Consider the following 24,293-nt stretch of genomic DNA (forward strand, 5'->3'; position numbering starts at 1 on the left):
GATTAGCAAAAGCAGTAGCTGCCACCAGCGCAAGGAAGAAGAAGAAAGGGCTCGTCCGGGATTTGAACCCGGGACCTCTCGCACACTAAGCGAGAATCATACCCCTAGACCAACGAGCCCAGTTCAGGAGTGAACAGTCGCTCAGTAAATTTCTATCACATGTTACGAGGGGCAAAGCATAAATGGAGAATCAACAGGCGCTCTATTTGGCTGAGTATTATATGGTGCATGAATGAGTGCAGCGGCAAGGCAGACAACTACGCTGGCTACCAAATGAGTGTGGGATTAGCAAAAGCAGTAGCTGCCACCAGCGCAAGGAAGAAGAAGAAAGGGCTCGTCCGGGATTTGAACCCGGGACCTCTCGCACCCTAAGCGAGAATCATACCCCTAGACCAACGAGCCCTTTTTTTTTTTTTTTTTTTTTTACTGCATTGGAACTCAAAACATCATGAACAAAGGAATAATATATGTACACTAAGGTAGTTAGCGTTGCCTAACACCCACTGAGGGGCAGGCATTGTCATGTTAAAATTCCTTGAGCACCGTCAAAGGTTCCAGCTTTGACAGCCACTCAGGAGCACATGGTTGCAATTTAAGCACGTCGAGCCATCGCTGCACACTTTCACGGAAATACATGCGGGCTGGCCGTGCATCTGGATCGCAGTGATAACCAGCCATTCGTGCGCGCCATATACTGTGGAGGCACATTAACATAACCTGGTCTAACGGCATATCATCGTGGTTATCCAATGGCAAATACCTAATGCCATGGGAATCAAGTGGCAACTGTTTTTTTATTGTCCTTTGCAGAACATCCCACAAATATACCCCCTCCCAGCAATGCAAAAACACGTGATCTATTGTCTCTGGCTGTTTGCAGATGAGACATTGGGCCCCCCACGGTAGGAACATACCCTTTTCCTCCATAAATGATTTTACACTCAAAGTACCGGTATGTAGCATAAAGAAAAACGTTTTAGCTCCCGGAGCAACTTGCATTTTCTTTACGCGTTTTAATACATTACTTCCGGTGCCTCCATAGTATAATGCTCGGTACAAGGGCACCGGGAAGACCACTTCACAAACATCCTTGTATAATGTTCTCCTGTTAACATTACTTAAATACTCTTTCGAAAACCGTGCGCTTAAGAATTTTGCGCTCAAAACAATTTCCCTAAAGAATCCAAAAAGAGAACCCGACATACTTTGAGTATAAACTACGAAATCAGGCAAAGCTCGACCAAGTCTTTGTTGACACACTGTGCGCAGGAATGGATCGCTGGCATCCCTAAAAAACATAAACCTGTTGACAATCTGTCGCACAAACAAATGACCCAGACCAAGCCCCCCATGCTTCACCTGCCGGAACAAATTTGTCCGACTGCACCTCTCCCAACTCGAGGCCCAAACAAACACCGCAAAAACTCGATGCAATTTTTGCACATTTACACGGGAGCAATGCAACACTTGCATAACATACCATAGCTTACTAATTAAAAACAGGTTGCAAACTGCGGCTCTTGCAAATATTGATAATTGAGCGCTTTTCCATTTCTCCGCTTTTTCACGGGTTTCTTTGACCTGCTCTAGCCAGTATGGCTCGCTTTCCTTGTAAAATTTCAAGGGCACACCCAAGTACTTTGCAGGCGTTGTAACCCACGATACATTAGCGAAAGTGTCGGGGGTCAGCTGCCATTCTCCGTGCCAAAATCCCAGGCACTTACCCCAGTTAACTTTACTCCCTGTGACTTTGCTAAAATGTTTTACCACATCCACTGTCCTCTTTATACTCTCTTTATTCACACAAAATACCGCAACGTCATCTGCGTAAGCCAGCAATTTGACTTCTGACTCCTGCAGTCGAAAACCATCAATGTCATTGTTTTGTAGGATGCTTAAACACAAACTTTCAATATAAATGCCGAACAAAAGAGGGCTGAGGGGGCAACCTTGGCGCACTGAACGTCGTACGTTGATGGGGGCCCCCAGTGACTTATTGACAATTAATCTCGTAGTGCAGTTACGGTACGCCAAGGCCACTCCCTCTCGAATAACAGAGCCGACATTAACATAGTCTAATATACTGAACAGAATAGTATGCGCCACACAATCAAAAGCTTTCTCCAAGTCCAACTGCAGTAACGCAACACATGCATGAGTTGCATCGCAGCATTCGAGCACACTTCTCGCTTTGTGAATGTTCTGAAAGATAGATCGCCCTTTGATACCGCACGTTTGGTGAGGGCCCACTAGTTCGCATATAACCGTTTGTAGTCTGCCAGCAAGCACCTTCATATAAATCTTGTAATCAACGTTTGTCAGAGCAATGGGCCTGTAAGACGACAACTGCCTAAGCTTATCTGGTTGGTCAGTTTTCGGAATAAGTACTGTGTGCGACGATCCGAAAGACGCAGGCAGTGCCTTCAGTTCATACGCTTCATTAAATAAGGCACACAACAAAGGAGATAGCTGTTCCTTGAACGCTTTATAAAAAGCCGCACTCAGGCCATCAGGCCCTGGTGATTTCCCTGGGTTTAAATTTTCTATTGCCTGCTGCACTTCTTTTTCGCTTATTGGCCGCTCCAGTCTTTCTTTTTGTTCCTCGTCAATTTTTGGCATCACGTCAAGAAAGGATTCTTTAAAACGGTCCAAATAAACCTCTCGGGAAGAAAATAGATCTTCATAATACTCCCGGAAAGCTTTCGCGATTCCTTCGTTATCGGTTTCTGTGCGTCCTGCCCAATCTACCTCTGCCACGTGATTTCGCCTTGCATTTGCTTTTTCTATTCCCAACGATCTTTTTGTCGGCGTCTCATCCATGGCCAATTTTTCCGCTCTTGCACGCACTAACGCTCCTTGGTATCTGTCTTCTTCTATCAAGTTAATCTGTTCTTTTATTTTTCGAATATCCTCTATCCATCTGCCGGGTGCCTTACATTCCTGTTCGTGTAGTTTTGCAAGCAAAGCCTTAAGCTGGGTTTCTGTAATTTTCTTCTCGTACACCAGGCAACTTGATCTGTCAATGGCTTTAATTTTAATCTGTTCCTTGCACAACTCCCACTGTTTCCAGATTTCGAGCAAAGTCCCTGGCCTCACTTTAATCAATTCATTCAATACCACGCGTCTAAAGGCATCATCATTAAGCAATTTATTGTTAAATTTCCATAACTCCCAGCTAAATGCATTGCTTCGTTTTTTGGTGCCGAATAAGCATTGCACCAAACAGTGATCCGTGAATGTCATAGGCACAACTCGGTATTCATTGCATGAAGGAATCAAATCCAGCGACGCGTAAATTCTGTCCAGACGCGCGTGGCTAGAACCTTGGAAGTGCGTGTACTGAACGGCACGCGGTCCTTCCAAGCAATCAGCCACATCCTCCATATTCCATTCGCTTGTTAACTGGCATAACATTTCAGTGCTCTTGTCTCTGAATCCGCGTGTGCTGGTTTTGTCTCGAGCATTTAGTACACAGTTAAAATCGCCCAGCAATACTACCTGCCTTTCCGTACTTAACTGCAGCATAACATTCTCGAAAAACACTGTTCTTTCCTCCACACAGTTAGGAGCGTACACACAAATAATGCGCCACTCAACACCGCTGTATACACAATCAGCCACTACACACCGTCCAGAAGAGCATGAGGAGTAGCCCTTTACAACCAGACCAGGCAGCTTTTTGACAAACAATACACACCCGGCCGATGTCCCAACTGCGTGGCTAACAATTGCGTAAAATCTAGCCGTGAAACGTCGCACCATGCTCCCGGTCTCTTCCTCCCCGTCAACCTTAGTTTCTTGCACGGCAAGCACGTCAATATCGTGGTCAATTAAGAGCCGATGCATCTGGCTCTGCTTCTTTTTGCCTGCCAATCCCCTGACATTTAACGTGGCTACTCTTAAGGTGGTTTCGGGCGCCATTTTCATCAAGGGTGAAGAGACCGAAAGCATGGTGCTTACCTTTCCCGTCTAGCGCGTTGCTAGACGCCGTCGTTTGATCCATCCCCGTCCGGTGCGAGCGGCTGACCCGGCAGCAGGGGCACTTTATCCGCTACCCGTCTCTCTGATGAAATGTTTGGCCGCGGACGTAGCGTGGACCGCCGGGATTGCCCCGTTTTTGCTGGTGGCTCGTCGACGCTGGGGGCTGACGCCTGGATACCTTCGGGTTCGGACTGTGTGTGGGATCGCTTGGCTGGGGCTGGGACGCCTGGCTTACGAACACCGCTGGTGTCTGAGTGCTCCTCCCCATTATCCTGTTCCATGCCGTTTGAAGGCTCAAGTGACGGGCCTTCCTCATTGCTAGGGAGCTGAGGTGCAGAGTCCGCTCTCCCAACATCCCTCGCAGCATTGCCGCTTTCTGCCGAGTCCACCGACGAATCCGTCTCCCGTGTCTGCGTTCGCACCTCTCCGGCACCCTTCGCCGCCTCCTCCGCCTCGACCACGTCCATGGTGAGCTCCGCCGACCGTTCCGCAGTTCCATGTCCCGCTGCCGAAGCGTACGAAAGCACACAGGCTGCCTCGTCATGACCGTAGCGTCTACACTTTGGACAACGCGGCACCTTACATTCTCGTCGAACGTGACCGGTACCACGGCAGCGCAGGCACTGCATCGCTCGCCCAGGCACCACGACAAGGGCCAGCTCTCCGGCCACTCGCAGCTGGTGAGGTAAGTCATCGACCTTAATCCCGGGTTTCAATTTCAGGAGCACAGTCCTCGTGGTGGACCCCTTCTCCCTGACGCCTTGAACTCTCCACCTCTCCCGGGTCACCTCGGTCACCTTCCCAAAAGCCGCAAAAGCCGTCCGTATGTCGTCGTCTGCCACACCGTACAACATCCAGTGAAGTCGCAGCTTCACCTGTTGGTCCTCGGGATCGATAATGAGGCAACGGCGTCCCTTAACTTCGAGCTCCTTGAAAGCCGCCAGTTTCTTCGTTGCTTCTGTGCTGCTTAACGTGACCGCCCAAACATGGTTGATCTGATACGCCCCCAACGCCACAACGTCGGGGAGCGCACCAGCGTTGGCAAGGGCGTCGCGGAAATCCTCGACCCTGTATGGCCTGACTCGCACATCGCCGTGCAAAAAAAGCGTGTTAAAAACAACGCGTCCGGTGGGCAAAGTTGGCAGAATAATCTGATATTCGCTATCATCCATGTCCTCAAGCCTGTTTCCGCGGCTGGAAATGGCCGCTATCGCCGCTCCGCTGGAGCACATGATTCTGCCACCGTTCACTACGGTATCCGGAAGTAGAATGATAGACCAACGAGCCCAGTTCAGGAGTGAACAGTCGCTCAGTGAATTTCTATCACATGTTACGAGGGGCAAAGCATAAATGGAGAATCAACAGGCGCTCTATTTGGCTCGGTATTATGTGGTGCATGAATGAGTGCAGCGGCAAGGCAGACAACAACGCTGGCTACCAAATGAGTGTGGGATTAGCAAAAGCAGTAGCTGCCACCAGCGCAAGGAAGAAGAAGAAAGGGCTTGTCCGGGATTTGAACCCGGGACCTCTCGCACCCTAAGCGATAATCATACCCCTAGACCAACGAGCCCAGTTCAGGAGTGAACAGTCGCTCAGTGAATTTCTATCACATGTTACGAGGGGCAAAGCATAAATGGAGAATCAACAGGCGCTCTATTTGGCTGAGTATTATATGGTGCATGAATGAGTGCAGCGGCAAGGCAGACAACTACGCTGGCTACCAAATGAGTGTGGGATTAGCAAAAGCAGTAGCTGCCACCAGCGCAAGGAAGAAGAAGAAAGGGCTCGTCCGGGATTTGAACCCGGGACCTCTCGCACCCTAAGCGAGAATCATACCCCTAGACCAACGAGCGCAGTTCAGGAGTGAACAGTCGCTCAGTGAATTTCTATCACATGTTACGAGGGGCAAAGCATAAATGGAGAATCAACAGGCGCTCTATTTGGCTGAGTATTATAGGGTGCATGAATGAGTGCAGCGGCAAGGCAGACAACTACGCTGGCTACCAAATGAGTGTGGGATTAGCAAAAGCAGTAGCTGCCACCAGCGCGAGGAAGAAGAAGAAAGGGCTTGTCCGGGATTTGAACCCGGGACCTCTCGCACCCTAAGCGAGAATCATACCCCTAGACCAACGAGCCCAGTTCAGGAGTGAACAGTCGCTCAGTGAATTTCTATCACATGTTACGAGGGGCAAAGCATAAATGGAGAATCAACAGGCGCTCTATTTGGCTGAGTATTATATGGTGCATGAATGAGTGCAGCGGCAAGGCAGACAACTACGCTGGCTACCAAATGAGTGTGGGATTAGCAAAAGCAGTAGCTGCCACCAGCGCAAGGAAGAAGAAGAAAGGGCTCGTCCGGGATTTGAACCCGGGACCTCTCGCACCCTAAGCGAGAATCATACCCCTAGACCAACGAGCCCAGTTCAGGAGTGAACAGTCGCTCAGTGAATTTCTATCACATGTTACGAGGGGCAAAGCATAAATGGAGAATCAACAGGCGCTCTATTTGGCTCGGTATTATGTGGTGCATGAATGAGTGCAGCGGCAAGGCAGACAACAACGCAGGCTACCAAATGAGTGTTGGATTATCAAAAGCAGTGGCTGCCGCCAGCGCGAGCAAAAAGAAGAAAGCGATCGTCCGGGATTTGAACCCGGGACCTCTCGCACCCTAAACGAGAATCATACCCCTAGACCAACGAGCCCTTTTTTTTTATTGCCGGTCCTCGGTTTTCACAAAACAAAGACAACAACAAAAAAACAAAATATGTACACAATTATACAAGAAGCGAAATCCCCAAGAGAGGACCAGGCTTTGTCACATTAATATTCTCTGAGTGTTGTCAGAGGCTCTAGCCTTGAGAGCCACTCAGGGACAGGATTCCGTATCTTCTGTATTTCGACAAACTTGTAGATGCTCTCTCGAAAATATATACGCGCTGGACGCGCTTCGGGGTCACAGTAGAACCGGGCCATACGAGAGCGCCATATACTGTGGAGGCCCACCAGCATGACTAAATCGAACGGGATCCCGCCCTCATTTTTTGTTGGCAAGTACCTAACTCCGTGTGAATGCAACGGGAGCTGTTTCTTCATGGTCCTCTGTAGCACGTCCCAAAAATAAACCCCTTCCCAACAGTGCAAAAAAACATGGTCTATGGTCTCCGGTTGCTTGCAGATTAAGTAGTTTGGTCCCCACGGTAGAAACATCTTTTTCTTCCAAAAAATATTTGACGGGTAAAGTTCCAGTGTGCACTTTAAAGAAAAACTCTTGATTTCCGGCGATACATTCATTTTTTTAACCCTTTGCAACACATTACCGCCGGGGCGTCCACAGTACAAGGCCCTGTACAACGGCACCGGAAAGATAACATCGCACACATCTCTGTACAACGTTTTCTTTGTTACGCTGCTCAAATATTCCTTTGAAAACCGAGTAGTTAAGAATCTGACGCTGGTTACTATCTCTCGGAAATAACCAAAAATGCCTCCTGTCATGCATTTTGTTGCAACTACATACTCTGGCAAGGCTCGCCCTAGCCTTACTTGGCACACCGTGCGCAGGAAAGGATCTTCAACATCACGGAAAAACAAAAATCTGTTTACCAGTTGCCTCACAAATAAGTGCCTAGGCCTCCGTCTTTGACCCGTCTGAACAAGTTTGTCCGCATGCACCTTTCCCAGCTAGAGACCCATACAAAAACCGCAAAAATTCGATGTACCTTTTGTATGTTAATTCGCGAGCAGTGGAGCACTTGCATCACATACCACAGTTTACTAATAAAAAACAGGTTACACACAGTGGCTCTTGCAAACACGGATAAATGAGTACCTTTCCACTTTTCTGCTTTTTCTTGTGTCTCTTGTGCCTGCACCTTCCAATACTGTTCAGTATTTCTGTAAAATTCCAACGGGACTCCAAGGTACTTTACAGGGGTCGTACACCAGGTCACATTAGCGAAAGTGTGAGGAGTATCCGGCCATTCTCCGTGCCAGAACCCCGCGCACTTTCCCCAGTTCACCTTGCTTCCCGTGACCAAACTAAATCTTTTAACACCTTCTACCGCACTGCTAATGCTATCCTTTGTGACACAGAAAATTGCTACATCATCTGCATATGCTAGGACTTTCACTTCCGCTTCATGCAGCCGAAAACCATGAACAGCATTATTCTGTATTATGTGCAAGCACAAAGTTTCAACATACGCACAATACAAGAGTGGACTGAGGGGGCAACCCTGACGCACCGAACGTTCCACGTTAATGGGGGCCCCCAACGATTTATTAACAATTAACTTTGTAGTGCCGTGTCGGTACGCCATGGCCACACCCTCAGTAATAATAGAACCTACATTGACATGATCTAAGATAGAAAACAAAATCTCATGAGCAACACAGTCAAACGCTTTTTCAAGATCTAGCTGGAGAATTGCCACAGGTACCCCAGTGACGTCGCTACACTCCAGCACACACCTTGCCTTATGAATATTGTAAGCAATAGACCTCTTCTTTATGCCACATGTTTGATGAGGGCCAACAATTTCTTTAATAACGCTCTGAAGCCTCGCCGCCAACACTTTCATGAATATTTTATAATCGACGTTCGTTAGTGAGATCGGCCTATATGCAGTAACCTATCTGAGTTTTATAGGATCATCTGTTTTAGGGATGAGGACGGTATGGGCCGCACCGTAAGACGGGGGCAACTCCTTACGATCATAGGCATCATTAAACAGCAGTCAAAAGTGGGGTTAATTCCGTTTTAAACCCTTTGTAAAAAGCTCCACTTAACCCATCAGGGCCAGGAGACTTTCCCGGGTTCAAGTTCTCTATTGCTCGTTCAACTTCTTTTTCACTAATTCGTCTCTCCAAGCTTTCCTTTCGGGATTCATCGAGCCTAGGCATAGCGCCGAGAAACTCGCCTTTAAATCTGTGCACGTCAACTTCATGTTGTGCGAACAACGCCTGATAGTAATCAAAGAAAGCATGATGGATGCGATCGCTATCGGTCACTACCCCACCCGCTCCTTCGATCTCCTGAATTTCGTTGCGTCGAGCGTGCGCTTTTTCCATTCCTAAAGCCCGCTTAGTGGGCGTCTCCCCTGCAACCAATTCTTCCGCTCTCGCCCTCACTATCGCCCCTCGATATCGGTCTTCCTCTATAAGTTCAAGCTTTTGCTTTGTTTTCTTAATATCTTCCTTACCTATGCCGGGCGTTTTACATTCCTGCGCCAACAATTTTTCAAGTATATCTCTCAGCTGTTTTTCCTGTAATCTTTCCTGGTGGTTTAGCAAAGTAGACCGCTCAATGGCCTTCATCTTAAATTCTTCTTTGACTAGTACCCGCTGGAGCCCGATTTCGTTTTGACACTCATTTACTATTTTGGTAATTTTTTCCGTCACATACTCAGTGAAAATTTGGTCTTTTAGCAGTTTACAATTTAATTTCCACAGCTCCCATGAAAATCCACTGGCTCGCTTCTTTTTGCCTAGAGTGCATATCACTGCACTGTGATCTGAAAAGGCCACTGGTAAAACTCGGTATTTTTGACACTTTGGTATTAAGTCCAGTGACATGTAAATCCTGTCGAGGCGAGCATGACTAATACCTTGAAAGTGGGTGTATTGCACACTACGTTCACCGTCTAAACACTCCGCCACATCATCTAATGCATATTCATCTATCAGTCGTGACAATAAGTCTGTACTTCTGTCCCTGAAGGCTCGGGTGCTGCTTTTATCGCGAGCCGCCAGAACACAATTGAAATCGCCCATGAGCACTATCTGTTTCTCACTAGTGCAGTAATATTTCAGGCTCTCAAAAAAGGAACGCCTATCCTCCAATTCATTAGGTGCATAAACACAGATAACCCGCCATTCTATATTCTCAAAACCGAAATCACAAATCACGTATCGCCCTGTCTCTCCGGAAGCATAAGTCTGCACATTAAGTCCAGGCAACTTTTTTACAAGAAGGACGCACCCGGCAGAAGTTCCGACTGCATGGCTCACAACGGCATAATACTTCGACTTGAAGCGCTGCACCATGCTCCCGGTCTCTTCCTCTCCATCGACTTTGGTCTCTTGAACGGCTAGCACATCGATGTCTCTGTCCGTTATAAGGCGCAACACCTGGCTCTGCTTTTTCTTCGTTGCTAACCCTCTAACATTAAGCGACCCGAATGTCAGAGCAGGGGTTGGATCCATTTTAAAATAGAGTGAAGAGACCGAGAGCATTTGCGCCCACCTTGCGCGTCTAGCACCCGGCTAGACTCCTTTGTTTCCACCGCAGCCCTCCGGTGCGGCTGCATGGTCTTGCGCGCGGCGGTGGCTTATCGCTGGCCCGCTTGTCCCCCAGAAAGTTCGGCTTCGGTCTGAGAGAGGACCTCCGGGACTGGACCGTTTTCGTAGGCGGCTCCTCAACGCTTGAGGCTGTTGTTTTGTCCTTTCCATCACCAGTCTGGGCGTGAGGTCGTTTGGCCGAGACATTGCCCGCACGAACATTGCACTGTTGCTGCTGCTCCTCGCTGCTCGTCGTGGCCATCATCACGGGTTCCGTAGGTGCCAAAAAGCTATCTTCCTTCTCCTCAGTATCAGCCCAGTCCGCTGCCGAGTCTTTTTCTTCAGGTTGCCTCTCTGCCTCACTTGACACGTTTGTGTTTCTGCTAGAAGTCCCAGAAGAGACAGTCGCCGCTTCCGGCTTGCCTACTTCCTCGACTCCTTTCGCCGCTTTTTCCGCCACTGATACGTCCATCTGGTGTTCAGCTATCTCCTCCCTCGATGCGAGCCCCGTGGCCACCGCATATGTACGGACACACTCACTGTCGACGTGGCCGTAACGCCTGCATTTCGAACACCGGGGCACCTTGCATTCACGTCTAACGTGACCACTACCACGGCAGCGCAGGCACAGCATAGGCCGCCCAGGCACCACAACGAGGGCCAACTCACCGGCGACTCGCAGCTGGTGAGGTAGGTCATCGGTCTTAATACCGGGTTTAAGTTTCAGGAGAACTGTTCTCGTTGTTGACCACTTCTCTTTGACGCCTTGGACGCGCCACCGCTCCCGGGTCACCTCGGTTACGTTACCGAAAGCAGCAAAGGCCGTCCGGATGTCGTCGTCGGCCACACCGTGCAACATCCAGTGCAGCCGCAGCTTCACCTGTTGGTCCTCTGGGTCGATGATGATGCAGCGACGTCCCTTTACTTCTACTTGTTTCAACGCAGCCAGCTTCTTCGTTGCTTCAGCGCTGCTGAGCGTGACAGCCCAAACGTGGTTAATCTGGTACGCCCCCAACGCCACAACATCGGGGAGCGCACCAACGTTGGCGAGGGCATCGCGAAAATCTTCCACTTTGTACGGCCTATTGCGCACGTCGCCGTGCAAAAACACGGTGTTTAAAACAACACGTCCTGTAGGCAGCGTCGGCAAAATCAACTCATAGTCCTTATCATCCGTATCAAACTTCCTGTTTCCGCGGCCGGCAAGGGCCGCTGTCGCCGCTCCGCTGGAGCTCATGATTCTGCGACCGTCCCGCACGGTGACCGGAAGTAGAAAGAGACCAACGAGCCCTTCTTTTTTCTTTATTGCCGGCTGTCATACACATAACCAAGGTTGACACACAAATTGAACTGAACACTCCAGCTCGTGATGTTCACATAACTATGACACAGGTAAAAAAGCCGTTGACCCTATTGGGGTTGACGTTGTCAAGTTAAAATTCTTTCAACTCTACCAATGGTTCAACTTTCACCACCCATGCTGGCACTGCACTCATCGCTTTGGGCATTTCAACGAAGGTGTACATACACTGGCGAAAGTAGAGCCTTGCAGGGCGAGCTTCAGGGTCAACGTGGAAGCCCGCCATTCGGGACCGCCAAAGACTGTGTAATCCTAGCAACATTACGGTGTCTAGGGGTACATCATCTTCATTATCTGTCGGCAGGAACCTGATTCCGTGTGGATCTAAAGGTAATTCTTTTTTAAGTGTTTTTTGTAATACGTCCCAAAAATAAACCCCCTCCCAGCAGTGCAGAAAAACATGGTCTATTGTCTCTGGTTGTTTACATATTAGGCATCGTGAACCCCAGGGCAGATAAAAACCCTTGTCTTCGAAAAATGTTTTTACCGATAATGTACCTGTGTGTAGCTTAAAGAAAAACGTCTTTACCCCCGGAGAAACTGGCATTCTTTTCACGCGTTTTAATACGTCTTGACCTAGACTCTCGCTGTACAAGGCTCTCTACATAGGAAGAGGAAAAAGGTTGTCACAAATATCGTTGTACAGTTTCTTCTTTTTGATTGTACTCAAGTATTCTACCGAAAAACGAGCAGTTAAAATTCGGACACTGCTTACTATTTCTTGAAAAAATTTGGAAATTCGCCCTGGAATACTTCTCGTAGAGACAACAAAATTGGGCACTGCCCGCACGAGCCTTACTTGGCACGCAGTACGTAAGAAAGGGTCCGAGACGTCACGGAGGAAAATAAAACGATTAACCAGTTGGCGTACAAATAGATGAGCACGCCCAAGTCCACCTTCTCGAACCCGGCGAAACAAGTTATCTCGGCTACCCAAGACAAACGAGCCCAGCTCGGGAGTGAACAATCGCTCAGTGAATTTCTATCACATGTTACGAGGGGCAAAGCATAAATGGAGAATCAACAGGCGCTCTATTTGGCTGAGTATTATATGGTGCATGAATGAGTGCAGCGGCAAGGCAGACAACTACGCTGGCTACCAAATGAGTGTGGGATTAGCAAAAGCAGTAGCTGCCACCAGCGCAAGGAAGAAGAAGAAAGGGCTCGTCCGGGATTTGAACCCGGGACCTCTCGCACCCTAAGCGAGAATCATACCCCTAGACCAACGAGCCCCTTTTTTTTTATTGCCATACTTTGACAAACACTGCACACACACACAAAAAACTTCATTCAATCTTGACACCAGCAACCTGCCAGAGCTGCTTGACAGGTCTTGTCTTGTTTAAAATTCTTTGAGCAGGTTCAAATTTTCCATCCTGGGTAGCCAATCGGGGTTACATGATTGTGATCTCACCACTTGCACGAATCTGTGCACATTCTCCTTAAAGTACATGCGTGCCGATCGCACGTCTGGGTCGCAGTAATACCCACCCATCCTGGAGCGCCATATACTATGGAGGCCCCAGAGCATTACTTGGTCCAACGGGAAACCATCCTCATTTTGAATAGCCAAAAATCTGATGCCGTGCGGATGAAGCGGAAAGTCTTTTTTAATGGTTCTTTGTAAAACATCCCAAAGATACACCCCCTCCCAACAGTGAAGAAATACATGATCAATTGTTTCGGGCACTTTGCATATTAGGCAATGCGTACCCCATGGTAAAAATAAACCTTTCCCCTCTAAGAACTTTTTAACTAGTAGTGTTTCTGTATGTAATTTGAAGAAGAAAGTTTTTATTCCTGGCTGCACTTGCATTCTTTTAACTCTTTGCAAAACGTCCCCACCGTTGCCTCCATTGTACATGGCTCTGTACACTGGCACTGGAAAAACAACATCACACAGATCACCGTATAGGTTTTTCCGCTTCACTTCACTTAAGAATTCTGTCGAAAAACGCGCTGTAAGAAATTTCACGCTGTCAGCCACTTCTCTAAAATAACCGAAGATTCTCCCTGGTAAACTCTTGGTACCTACAACAAAATCAGGCAAAGCACGGTTCAATCTTAGTTGGCACACAGTTCTTAAGAAAGGGTCACTAACATCTCGGAAGAAGAAAAACCTGTTGACAAGCTGGCGGAGAAACAGATGTCCCAGCCCGAGACCACCGTCTTTCACACTTCGAAACAAGTTCGTCCGCTTGCACCGTTCCCAGCTCGATGACCAAACAAACACAGCTAGAATACGATGTATCGTCTGTACATTTACCCGGGAACAGTGAAACACTTGAATGACATACCAGAGTTTGCTTAAAAAGAACACATTGCACACCGTCGCTCTTGCAAAAATTGATAAATATGCCCCCTTCCATCTATCTGCTTTTTCCTGTATTTCGTTCAGTTGTCCTTTCCAGTATGCATCACTGTCCCTGTAGCTGTTTAATGGAACTCCTAAGTATTTTGTGGGGGTTGTTACCCAGGGCACATTTGCAAAAAGCTCTGGGGTCGATGGCCAATTGCCATGCCAAAATCCCTGACACTTTGATCAGTTCACTTTGCTTCCGGTTGCCTTCCTGAAACTGTCGACACACAGCACTGCCTCGCGTATACTATGCTGATCCACAGCACAGACCGCTAGGTCATCCACGTATGCGAGCAACTTGACTTTAACTGCCTGCAACTTAAAACCTTTAACTGCCTCGTTTTGGATAATGTTCACACATAGTGTCTCTATGTAGATGGCAAACAAAAGTGGGCTGAGGGGGCAGCCCTGGCGTACCGAGCGTTGCACCTGAATGGGGACCCCCAGACTCTTGTTAATGATTAATCTAGTAGTGCATCCACGGTACGCCATGGCCACGCCCTCTCTGATTACTGAACCTAGGTTCACGTGATCCAGAATACACAGCAATATTTCGTGGGCTACACAGTCGAAAGCCTTTTCGAGGTCCAGTTGGAGGATGGCTACACATTTATCCATTAGTTCACTACACTCGAGCACCGATCTTGCCGTGTGTATATTTGTCATAATTGACCTCCCCTTTATACCACACGATTGGTGAGTACCAACAATATTTGTAATAACTGACTGCAATCTTCTAGCTAACACTTTCATCAATATTTTGTAATCTACGTTTGTCAAAGCAATTGGCCTATATGCTGTGACTTGCTTCAGCTTTTCCTCGTCATTTGTCTAGGGAATAATAATAGTATGAGATAGTCCGAAAGATTGCGGCAATCTATTCACTGCATAGGCTTCATGGAAGACGTCGTCAATATTCGAACTACTTCGTTCTTAAATTCTTTATAAAAAGCCGCACTTAGGCCGTCTGGCCCAGGCGACTTTCCCATATCTAAACCATCGATCGCTTTTTCTACCTCGATTTCTGTGATTGGCATCTCCAATCTTTCCTTCTTATCCTCGTCTAGTCGCGGCACAGCTGCAAGAAACGTTTGTTTGAAAGCTTTCATGTCGACCACATTTTTGCTGAACAGTTCCTGATAATATTGCAAGAAACCATGCCTGATATGGTCGTCGTCCGACGATAGCACGCCGCCCCATTCGATCTTATCAATGCGGATTTCCTCGGCATGAGCCTTTTCAATTCCCAGTGCCCTTTTCGATGGCGTCTCGCCCATGGGCCAATTTTCCGCTCTTGCACGCACTAACGCTCCTCGGTATCTGTCTTCTTCTATCAGGTTAATCTGTTCTTTTATTTTTCGAATATCCTCTATCCATCTGCCGGGTGACCTACATTCCTGTTCGTGTAGTTTTGCGAGCAAAGCCTTCAGCTGGGTTTCTGTAACTTTCTTCTCGTACAGCAGGCAACTGGATCTGTCAATGGCTTTAATTTTAATCTGTTCCTTGCACAACTCCCACTGTTTCCAGATTTCGAGCAAAGTCCCTGGCCTCACTTTAATCAATTCATTCAATACCACGCGTCTAAAGGCATCATCCTTAAGCAATTTATTGTTCAATTTCCATAACTCCCAGCTAAATGCATTGCTTCGTTTTTTGGTGCCGAATAAGCACTGCACGAAACAGTGATCCGTGAATGTTATAGGCACAACTCGGTATTCATTGCATGAATGAATCAAATCCAGCGACGCGTAAATTCTGTCCAGACGCGCGTGGCTAGAACCTTGGAAGAGCGTGTACTGAACGGCACGCGGTCCTTCCAAGCAATCAGCCACATCCTCCATATTCCATTCGCTTGTTAACTGGCATAACATTTCCGTGCTCTTGTCTCTGAATCCGCGTGTGCTGGTTTTGTCTCGAGCATTCAGTACACAGTTAAAATCGCCCAGCAATACTACCTGCCTTTCCGCACTTAACTGCTGCATAACATTCTCGAAAAACACTGTTCTTTCCTCCACACAGTTAGGAGCGTACACACAAATAATGCGCCACTCAACACCGCTGTATACACAATAAGCCACTACTCACCGTCTAGAAGAGCATGAGGAGTAGCCCTTTACAACCAGTCCAGGCAGCTTTTTGACAAACAATACACACCCGGCCGATGTCCCAACTGCGTGGCTAACATTGGCGTAAAATCTAGCCGTGAAACGTCGCACCATGCTCCCGGTCTCTTCCTCCCCGTCAACCTTAGTTTCTTGCACGGCAAGCACGTCAATATCGTGGTCAATTAAGAGCCGGTGCACCTGGCTCTGCTTCTTTTTGCCTGCCAATCCCCTGACATTTAACGTGGCTACTCTTAAGGTGGTTTCGGGCGCCATTTTCATCAAGGGTGAAGAGACCGAAAGCATGGTGCTTACCTTTCCCGTCTAGCGCGTTGCTAGACGCCGTCGTTGGATCCATCCCCGTCCGGTGCGAGCGGCTGACCCGGCAGCGGGGGCACTTTATCCGCTGCCCGTCTCTCTGATGAAATGTTTGGCCGCGGACGTAGCGTGAAGCGCCGGGATTGCCCCGTTTTTGCTGGTGGCTCGTCGACGCTGGGCGCTGACGCCTGGTTACCTTCGGGTTCGGACTGTGTGTGGGATCGCTTGGCTGGGGCTGGGACGCCTGGCTTACGAACACCGCTGGTGTCCGAGTGGTCCTCCCCATTATCCTGTTCCATACCGTTTGCCGGCTCAAGTGACGTGCCTTCCTCATTGCTAGGGAGCTCAGGTGCAGAGTCCGCTCTCCCCACATCCCTCGCAGCATAGCCGCTTTCTGCCGAGTCCACCGACGAATCAGTCTCCCGTGTCTGCGTTCGCACCTCTCCGGCACCCTTCGCCGCCTCCTCCGCCTCGACCACGTCCATGGTGAGTTCCGCCGACCGTTCCGCAGTTCCACGTCCCGCGGCCGAAGCGTACGAAAGCACACAGGCAGCCTCGTCATGTCCGTAGCGTCTACACTTTGGACAACGCGGTACCTTACATTCACGTCGAACGTGACCGGTACCGCGGCAGCGCAGGCACTGCATCGCTCACCCAGGCACCACGACAAGGGCTAGCTCTCCGGCAACTCGCAGCTGGTAAAGTAAGTCGTCGACCTTAATGCCAGGTTTCAATTTCAGGAGCACAGCCCTCGTGGTGGACCCCTTCTCCTTGACTCCTTGAACTCTCCACCTTTCCCGGGTCACCTCGGTCACATTCCCAAACGCAGCAAAAGCCTTCCGGATGTCGTCGTCTGCCACACCGTGCAACATCCAGGGAAGTCGCAGCTTCACCTGTTGGTCTTCGGGATCGATAATAAGGCAACGGCGTCCCTTAACTTCGAGTTCCTTGAAAGCCGCCAATTTCTTTGTTGCTTCTCTGCTGCTTAACGTGACCGCCCAAACATGGTTGATCTGATACGCCCCCAACGCCACAACGTCGGGGAGCGCACCAGCCTTGACCAGGGCGTCGCGGAAATCCTCGACCCTGTATGGCCTGACTCGCACATCGCTGTGCAAAAAAAGCGTGTTAAAAACAACGCGTCCGGTGGGCAAAGTTGGTAGAACAATCTGATACTCCCTATCGTCCATGTCGTCAAGCCTGTTTCCGCGGCTGGAAAGGGCCGCTATCGCCGCTCCGCTGGAGCACATCATTCTGCGACCGTTCACTACGGTGGCCGGAAGTAGAATGATGGACCAACGAGCCCAGCTCGGGAGTGAACAGTCGCTCAGTGAATTTCTATCATATGTTATGAGGGGCAAAGCATAAATGAAGAATCAACAGGCGCTCGATTTGCCTGAGTATTATATGGTGCATGAATGAGTGCAGCGGCAAGGCAGACAACAACGCTGGCTACCAAATGAGTGTGGGATTAGCAAAAGCAGTAGCTGCCACCAGCGCAAGGAAAAAGAAGAAAGGGCTCGTCCGGGATTTGAACCCGGGACCTCTCGCACCCTAAGCGAGAATCATACCCCTAGACCAACGAGCCCAGCTCGGGAGTGAACAGTCGCTCAGTGAATTTCTATCACAAGTTACGAGGGGAAAAGCATAAAGGAAGAATCAACAGGCGCTCTACTTCGCTGAGTATTATATGGTGCATGAATGAGTGCAGCGGCAAGGCAGACAACAACGCAGGATACCAAATGGCTGTGGGATTAGCAAAAGCAGTGGCTGCCACCAGCGCAAGGAAAAAGAAGAAAGGGCTCGTCCGCGATTTGAACCCGGGCCCTCTCGCACCCTAAGCGAGAATCATACCCCTAGACCAACGAGCCCAGCTCGGGAGTGAACAGTCGCTCAGTGAATTTCTATCACAAGTTACCAGGGGCAAAGCATAAATGAAGAATCAACAGGCGCTCTATTTCGCTGAGTATTATATGGTGCATGAATGAGTGCAGCGGCAAGGCAGACAACAACGCAGGATACCAAATGGCTGTGGGATTAGCAAAAGCAGTGGCTGCCACCAGCGCAAGGAAAAAGAAGAAAGGGCTCGTCCGCGATTTGAACCCGGGACCTCTCGCACCCTAAGCGAGAATCATAACCCTAGACCAGCGAACCCAGCTCGGGAGTGAAAAGTCGCTCAGTGAATTTCTATCATATTTTACGAGGGGCAAAGCATAAATGGAGAATCAACAGGCGGTCTATTTGGCTGAGTATTTCATGGTGCATGATTGAGTGCAGCGGCAAGGCAGGCAACAACGCAGACTACGAAATGAGTGTGGGATTAGCAAAATAAGTGGCTGCCACCAGCGCAAGCAAAAAGAAGAAAGCTATCGTCCGGGATTTGAACCCGGGACCTCTCGCACCCTAAGAGAGAATCATACCCCAAGACCAACGAGCCTTTTTTTCTTTATTGCCGTGAAACACAAAAAAATATACACATGATAAAATACGTCAACTCACTTGAGCTAACGCGTACGCGGCTGAAATCTTTTCAGGTGCACCAACTCATCAAATAGACATTGCCATTGTGGTGGATCCTGCTGCATCCTGAAAGTTTCGCGTATATACACCGCGCTTTCAATAAAGTTTTCACGCGCAGATCGTGTCTCTATATCTGCATGTCGCACCTGCATTGGTGTTTTCCACAAACTATGGAGGCCAAGAAGCATAATTAAATCATAAGGTGCATCATCGTTCTGCACTGGTAGGAATCTGATACCGTACGGAGTTAAGGGGAGTTCCTTTTTAATTTCCTTTGGAGGACGTCCCATAGAAAAACAGCATCCCAACACTGTAAGAAAACGTGTTCAATTGTCTCCGGTTTTTTGCACAACAGGCAATTAGCTGTCCATGGGACGAAGATACCTTTTTCATTCAGCCAGGTTTTAACAGGGAGCGTATTAGAGTGAAGTTTGAAAAGGAACGTTTTAGCAGATGGCCTCACGGGCATCTTAACTCTTTTCAAAACGTCCTGCCCTGGGCCTCCATAGTATAATGCCCGGCAAAAAGGCACCGGCAGCATCACGTCAATGAGATCTTTATACAGTTTTTTTTCTGGGAACATTGAAAAGGTAATCAAAAGAAAGCCGCACTTCCAGCAACTTGCACGAAAAAAACAACCTCGCGCTGGTAGCCAGTCACAGTACCAGACATGTTTTCACATGACACAATCCATTCAGGGAGCAGCCTCTGCAATCACACTTGCATCACAGTTCTTACAAAGATATCTTTCTTATCACGGAGGAATATAAATCGCGAAACCACCTGACGCAAGAACAGATGTGCAAGGCCAAGCCCGCCCCTTTTAACAGAAATAAACAAATTCGTCTGGGCGGGCTTTTCCCATGTGGATGCGCAAACAAAAACAGCAAAAACGCGGTGCATTTTCTGAATTGAGGTTATTGAGACACACATAATATTTTTGAGGTACCACAGCCTCGAAATAAGAAAAACATTGCAAATAGAAGCGCGCGGAAACACTGAGAGTTGTCTTCCTTGCCACGCATCCCCTTTTTCTTTCGCTCTGGATGTTTCTTCCACTCAGTGCACGTTGGGATCTCGATAACAATCTAAACGCACGCCTAGATATCGCGTTGGGAGAGCAGAGCATCGCAGCTTACAGACGAAATCAGGTGCCACGTCCCAATCACCGTGCCAAAACCCAGAGCTTTTTTCCCAATTGATTTTACATCCGGTTTGATCACAAAATAATTGGACGACACCCGTGACTTCACAGATGCTCTTTCTGGTTGCACAAAAGACTGCAATGTCATCAGCGTATGCTAGCATTTTCACGTGTGCTGATTGCAGCTTGAATCCTAAAATGCGATCGCTATCAATGATAGCCAAGCAAAGTGGCTCTAAATACAGTGCAAAAAGCAGGGGTGAGAGCGGGCAGCCCTGTCTTACCGATGACCGTACTGCGATGCTGTCAGTCAGTTCCCCATTCACTATAATACGGGTCGTGCAGTTCGCATACGCCATTTTAACACCCTCCACTATGACTTCACCAAGGTTAGAATGCTCCAAAATGGAAAAAAGAATTTCGTGAGAAACACGGTCAAAGGATTTCGCCAAATCTATCTGGCTATCTGACCACGGAGTGCATCAACACATTCTAATACGGTTCTAGCGACATGTATATTCGTGGCAATGGATCGACTCTTGAAGCCGCACGTTTGATGAGGCCCAACTAATTGTTTTATTACGCTTTGCAGTCTTTTTGCTAAAACCTTCATGTACACCTTGTAGTCAGCATTTGAGAGACTAATCGGTCGATATGACCCCACGAACAGTCGTTTCTCCGGATCATCTGTCTTGGGTATTAGCATGTGCGATGTAGAGAAAGACAATGAAACAGTATTACGTTCATAAGCTTAAGTGATTACATCGAGCATAAACTGAGCCGCATACTGCAGAAAAGTTTCAAAGAAGGCAGCGCTTAGACCATCCGGCCCAGGGGCTTTCCCAGGTGTGAGGTCATCTATTGCAGATTCTATCTCCTGCAACGTTATCGGTGTTTCTATTCGCGCTTTACTTTCGTCATCCGGTGCAGGCATCAGTCTTAGAAAATCTGTTTGAAAGCCGCCTACAGTCTGAATCTTAGCGCTAAGCAGTTCTTCAAAGTACTCTGCTACCGCACGCTGAATATCTTTAGCATCTTCAGTGATATGGCCGGCATACATTATACACCTTATTTCTTTCTGGCAGGCGTATCTTTTCTCGTCTGCTAGCGCTCGTTTTGTCGGCACTTCTCCAGCCCAAAGTTTTTCAGCCCTTGCACGTATGAAAGCCGCTGTGTATCTTTCGCTATCGATTGTTTCCAGCTCACTTTTAATCACTCGTATTTTAGTGGCGAAATGCCTTGGCACAGTACTTTCCATGCTCAAAAAAAAAAAAAAACTCAAGTTGTTCATTTAGTTCTTCTTCTTTTTATTTCTCTTTATGCCGCATCTTACTGCGGTTTTCAATGTATTTCAATTTGACCCACTCTTTGAAGCTGTTCCATTCCGCTGCAAAACTTACTGGTCGCATAGCCAGCCGATTTTCAAACTTGGTCTTAACTTCCGTAAGGAACTCTTCATCGGCGAGAAGTTTGGCATTCAGTTTCCATAGGTGCCAGTTAAAGCGCGATTTATTTCCTTTCCTTCCAAACACTGCACTCACGAGACAATGATCGCTGAAAGACACAGGTTTGACCTCATATGCAGTACATAGGGAAACAAGATCAACCGAGGCATATGCCCTGTCCAATCTAGCATGGCTATCTCGCTGAAAGTGCGTGAACTCTGGCTGCTTTCCAGTGGAGAACACACTACCAACATCCTCAAGGCCGTATTCATGCACAAATGCATTCAACATCTCAGAGCTTCTGTTTCTTCGAGGTTTACACTTCGCCGCTCGGTCCACAGCTGCGCACACACAGTTGTAATCGCCAAGTACAAGCAAGATTTTGTCGACTCTCAAGCACAATTCAATAGACTCAAAAAACCAATTCACGTTCGCATTCTGAATTGGGAGCATACACACACACAACACGCCAGCATAAATTAGAGTAGGTAAAATCGGTAACCAAAAGCCGACCACTTGGACAGGCAAAAACGAACTCTACACTTACTCCCAGCTTGTTACGTATAAATAAAAGGCATCCACCCGATACACCAACAGAATGGCATACACACACATAAAAGTTTGTTTGAAAAGAAGCCACCATACGGTCAGTGCTTTCTTGGCTCTCAATCTTTGACTCTTGCACAGCTGCTATATCTATATCATTACTCACAAGGAGGCGACTGAGCTGGCATTGTCGCCTTCTCGCTCTCAGCCCTCTGACATTCAAAGTAGCTACGTGTAATGCCGAATCAAGCTTGAGAGTCATGTGTTAGAAAGGGACGCCTGTACCCGCATGGTGCCTACCTTCATGATCGCGTGACCTCCCTTACGGAAATCCCATATCTGCTTCAGATATGAAACATGCTGACAGATACAAATATATAAGGCAGCAAATATGCGCAATATGTTGCCCTTATATGGCCCAGATTTGGCCATATCATGCAACATATAATCCATATCTGAATGGGTAACGGGACCTTATATTGCTTGATCAGGGGCATATATGGTATCCTCGCGACCTTATGTGGCCTGATAAAGGGCATATATGGCATCTTCATGACCTTATATAGACAGATCAGGACCATATGACTTTATATAACCTCATCGGGGCCTTAATTATGTAGGCGCCATAGTGATTGTATATTAGCAATATATGGCTTTCGTCTACCTTCTGCAAATATTCAATATTCGCATCATGTGGTCGACCTTCAATTTTTCTACACTGAACATGGCCTGCATGCTTAGTGTTAATTGTATCCAATTTAGAAAATGTCTGCTACTCCTAATACTTCAAATATACAGATTTCGCTGCACTGTAATTATTACGCCATGTGTTCCTTAATGCAGGAGAGCGCTGGGTTATGGCTACATGCTCCTATTTCCGTCTACTAACTCGCGTTTTCATTTAAAATGCGGCGGCAGTCCGGTGCACAAACGCATGGTCGGTTAAGTTGAGCGATTCAAAATATCAAGAAAATGATGGCAGTTCAGTATACGGCCCCCTCCGAGCTGCCTAGACGGTGACTAACCCTCAGAGACAGCTGGCGGTGGCTGCGTGGAGGGCCGCACTGGCTAGACAGTGACTCCTCTCCCGCGCTCCCCTCTTCCCTCTTAAACAGCGGCGGCTGCGTCGCTGGCTCGCATTTCATCTCTCCTCCTCGCTGCCACGCTCTATACCGCGTAGGCCGCGAGCTCTCCGTTTTGTGTGTGCTTGCTTCTTTCCCCTCCCCCTTTCAACTCCGTGCGCCTAAGCACTTGTCTCGTTCCTTTCGCGGTGGCAGACATCGGAGTTCGGTGCGGCTGGCGGGCGTGCTGCATATTGTGTATGCTGGTGTGTGTGTGCCAGCGCCTGTTCGCTATTAGCGGTGTGCATGTAACAAAAATGCGACAGCAAACCTACAAGAGCTTTAGTCTGACTGTCGGCACAGAGGAAATTACTGTGTCCCACGGCGGGTGGAAGCTGCCTCCCCAGCCTTGGCAGCGAACCTGATGGTCGATTGAGCTTTTCGAGGCTTCTGCTCTGGGTGGCCCGGCCAAATCTTCACCATTGCGTCGGATCGCACCCTCATCGTGCCGCCTCATCTTCACGCCCGATCACCAAAACCGTGAGCGTGAGACTTCTAGTCGGGAACTAGCACTTGTCAGCCTCAGGATATTGTTCGCTTTATTATTTTGATGGAAAAATTTTCCAATCAGTAAATTGGATGGTAATTGCCAGTATGTGATATTTTTCCGTACATTTCGTTGCTAATTTGTCTTTCGCTCCAGCAATTTTAACAAATTTCAGTGGGTGGATAGGGTCCTTCTTTGTTTAATAATATTATTATTTGCACTACCTTAGTAGCTTCATGCTTGATTTTGTTTAACGGCAGAGCTGTCGCTGTCATGACAAATGCCATCGGACATGCTTTTTTCTTTTTTTTCTCTCTTAATTTCAAAAGCAACCACGAGTTAGGCGCGTTCGCTCATTTTGCACTGCAGTCTCTGCTTAAGGTAACACCGGTACTTCCTGACAGCCTATATATACTTTGCTAAGGTTTAGGTATTATCAGCAGTCCCAGCAGTGTGTGTTTTATCGCCCTGCGGTTTAGCGGTACCTTTTCCGGGTATCGACAAACATTTAAATTTCCTTTCAGTAGTCTAGTTCGATTATTAGCCGTTTATTTTATTTAGCTTCGCAAGTAAACCAGCTCAAACTAAAAGCATTTACTCGTTAAAGCTCTGTGTGTAAAAGAGTAGAATA

General features: G+C 48.0%; 5 non-coding genes across 5 annotated transcripts; all 5 read right to left on the bottom strand.

Annotated features, from left to right (window-relative positions):
* Window positions 1-47: 47 nt before the first annotated feature.
* On the bottom strand, window positions 48-119 carry TRNAT-AGU (transfer RNA threonine (anticodon AGU)). The gene has a single exon. It is a non-coding gene; the product is annotated as a tRNA-Thr (tRNA).
* Window positions 120-330: 211 nt separating this feature from the next.
* Window positions 331-402, bottom strand: TRNAP-AGG (transfer RNA proline (anticodon AGG)). Its single transcript has one exon. It is a non-coding gene; the product is annotated as a tRNA-Pro (tRNA).
* Window positions 403-6,328: 5,926 nt separating this feature from the next.
* Window positions 6,329-6,400, bottom strand: TRNAP-AGG (transfer RNA proline (anticodon AGG)). Its single transcript has one exon. It is a non-coding gene; the product is annotated as a tRNA-Pro (tRNA).
* A 6,380-nt stretch (window positions 6,401-12,780) lies between these two features.
* TRNAP-AGG (transfer RNA proline (anticodon AGG)) lies at window positions 12,781-12,852 on the bottom strand. The gene has a single exon. It is a non-coding gene; the product is annotated as a tRNA-Pro (tRNA).
* Window positions 12,853-17,915: 5,063 nt separating this feature from the next.
* On the bottom strand, window positions 17,916-17,987 carry TRNAP-AGG (transfer RNA proline (anticodon AGG)). Its single transcript has one exon. It is a non-coding gene; the product is annotated as a tRNA-Pro (tRNA).
* Window positions 17,988-24,293: the final 6,306 nt, after the last annotated feature.

This window comes from Amblyomma maculatum, chromosome 4 (genome assembly GCF_055883805.1).
Source record: "Amblyomma maculatum isolate TAMU_Amacu chromosome 4, ASM5588380v1, whole genome shotgun sequence".
Taxonomy (NCBI): Eukaryota; Metazoa; Arthropoda; class Arachnida; order Ixodida; family Ixodidae; genus Amblyomma; species Amblyomma maculatum.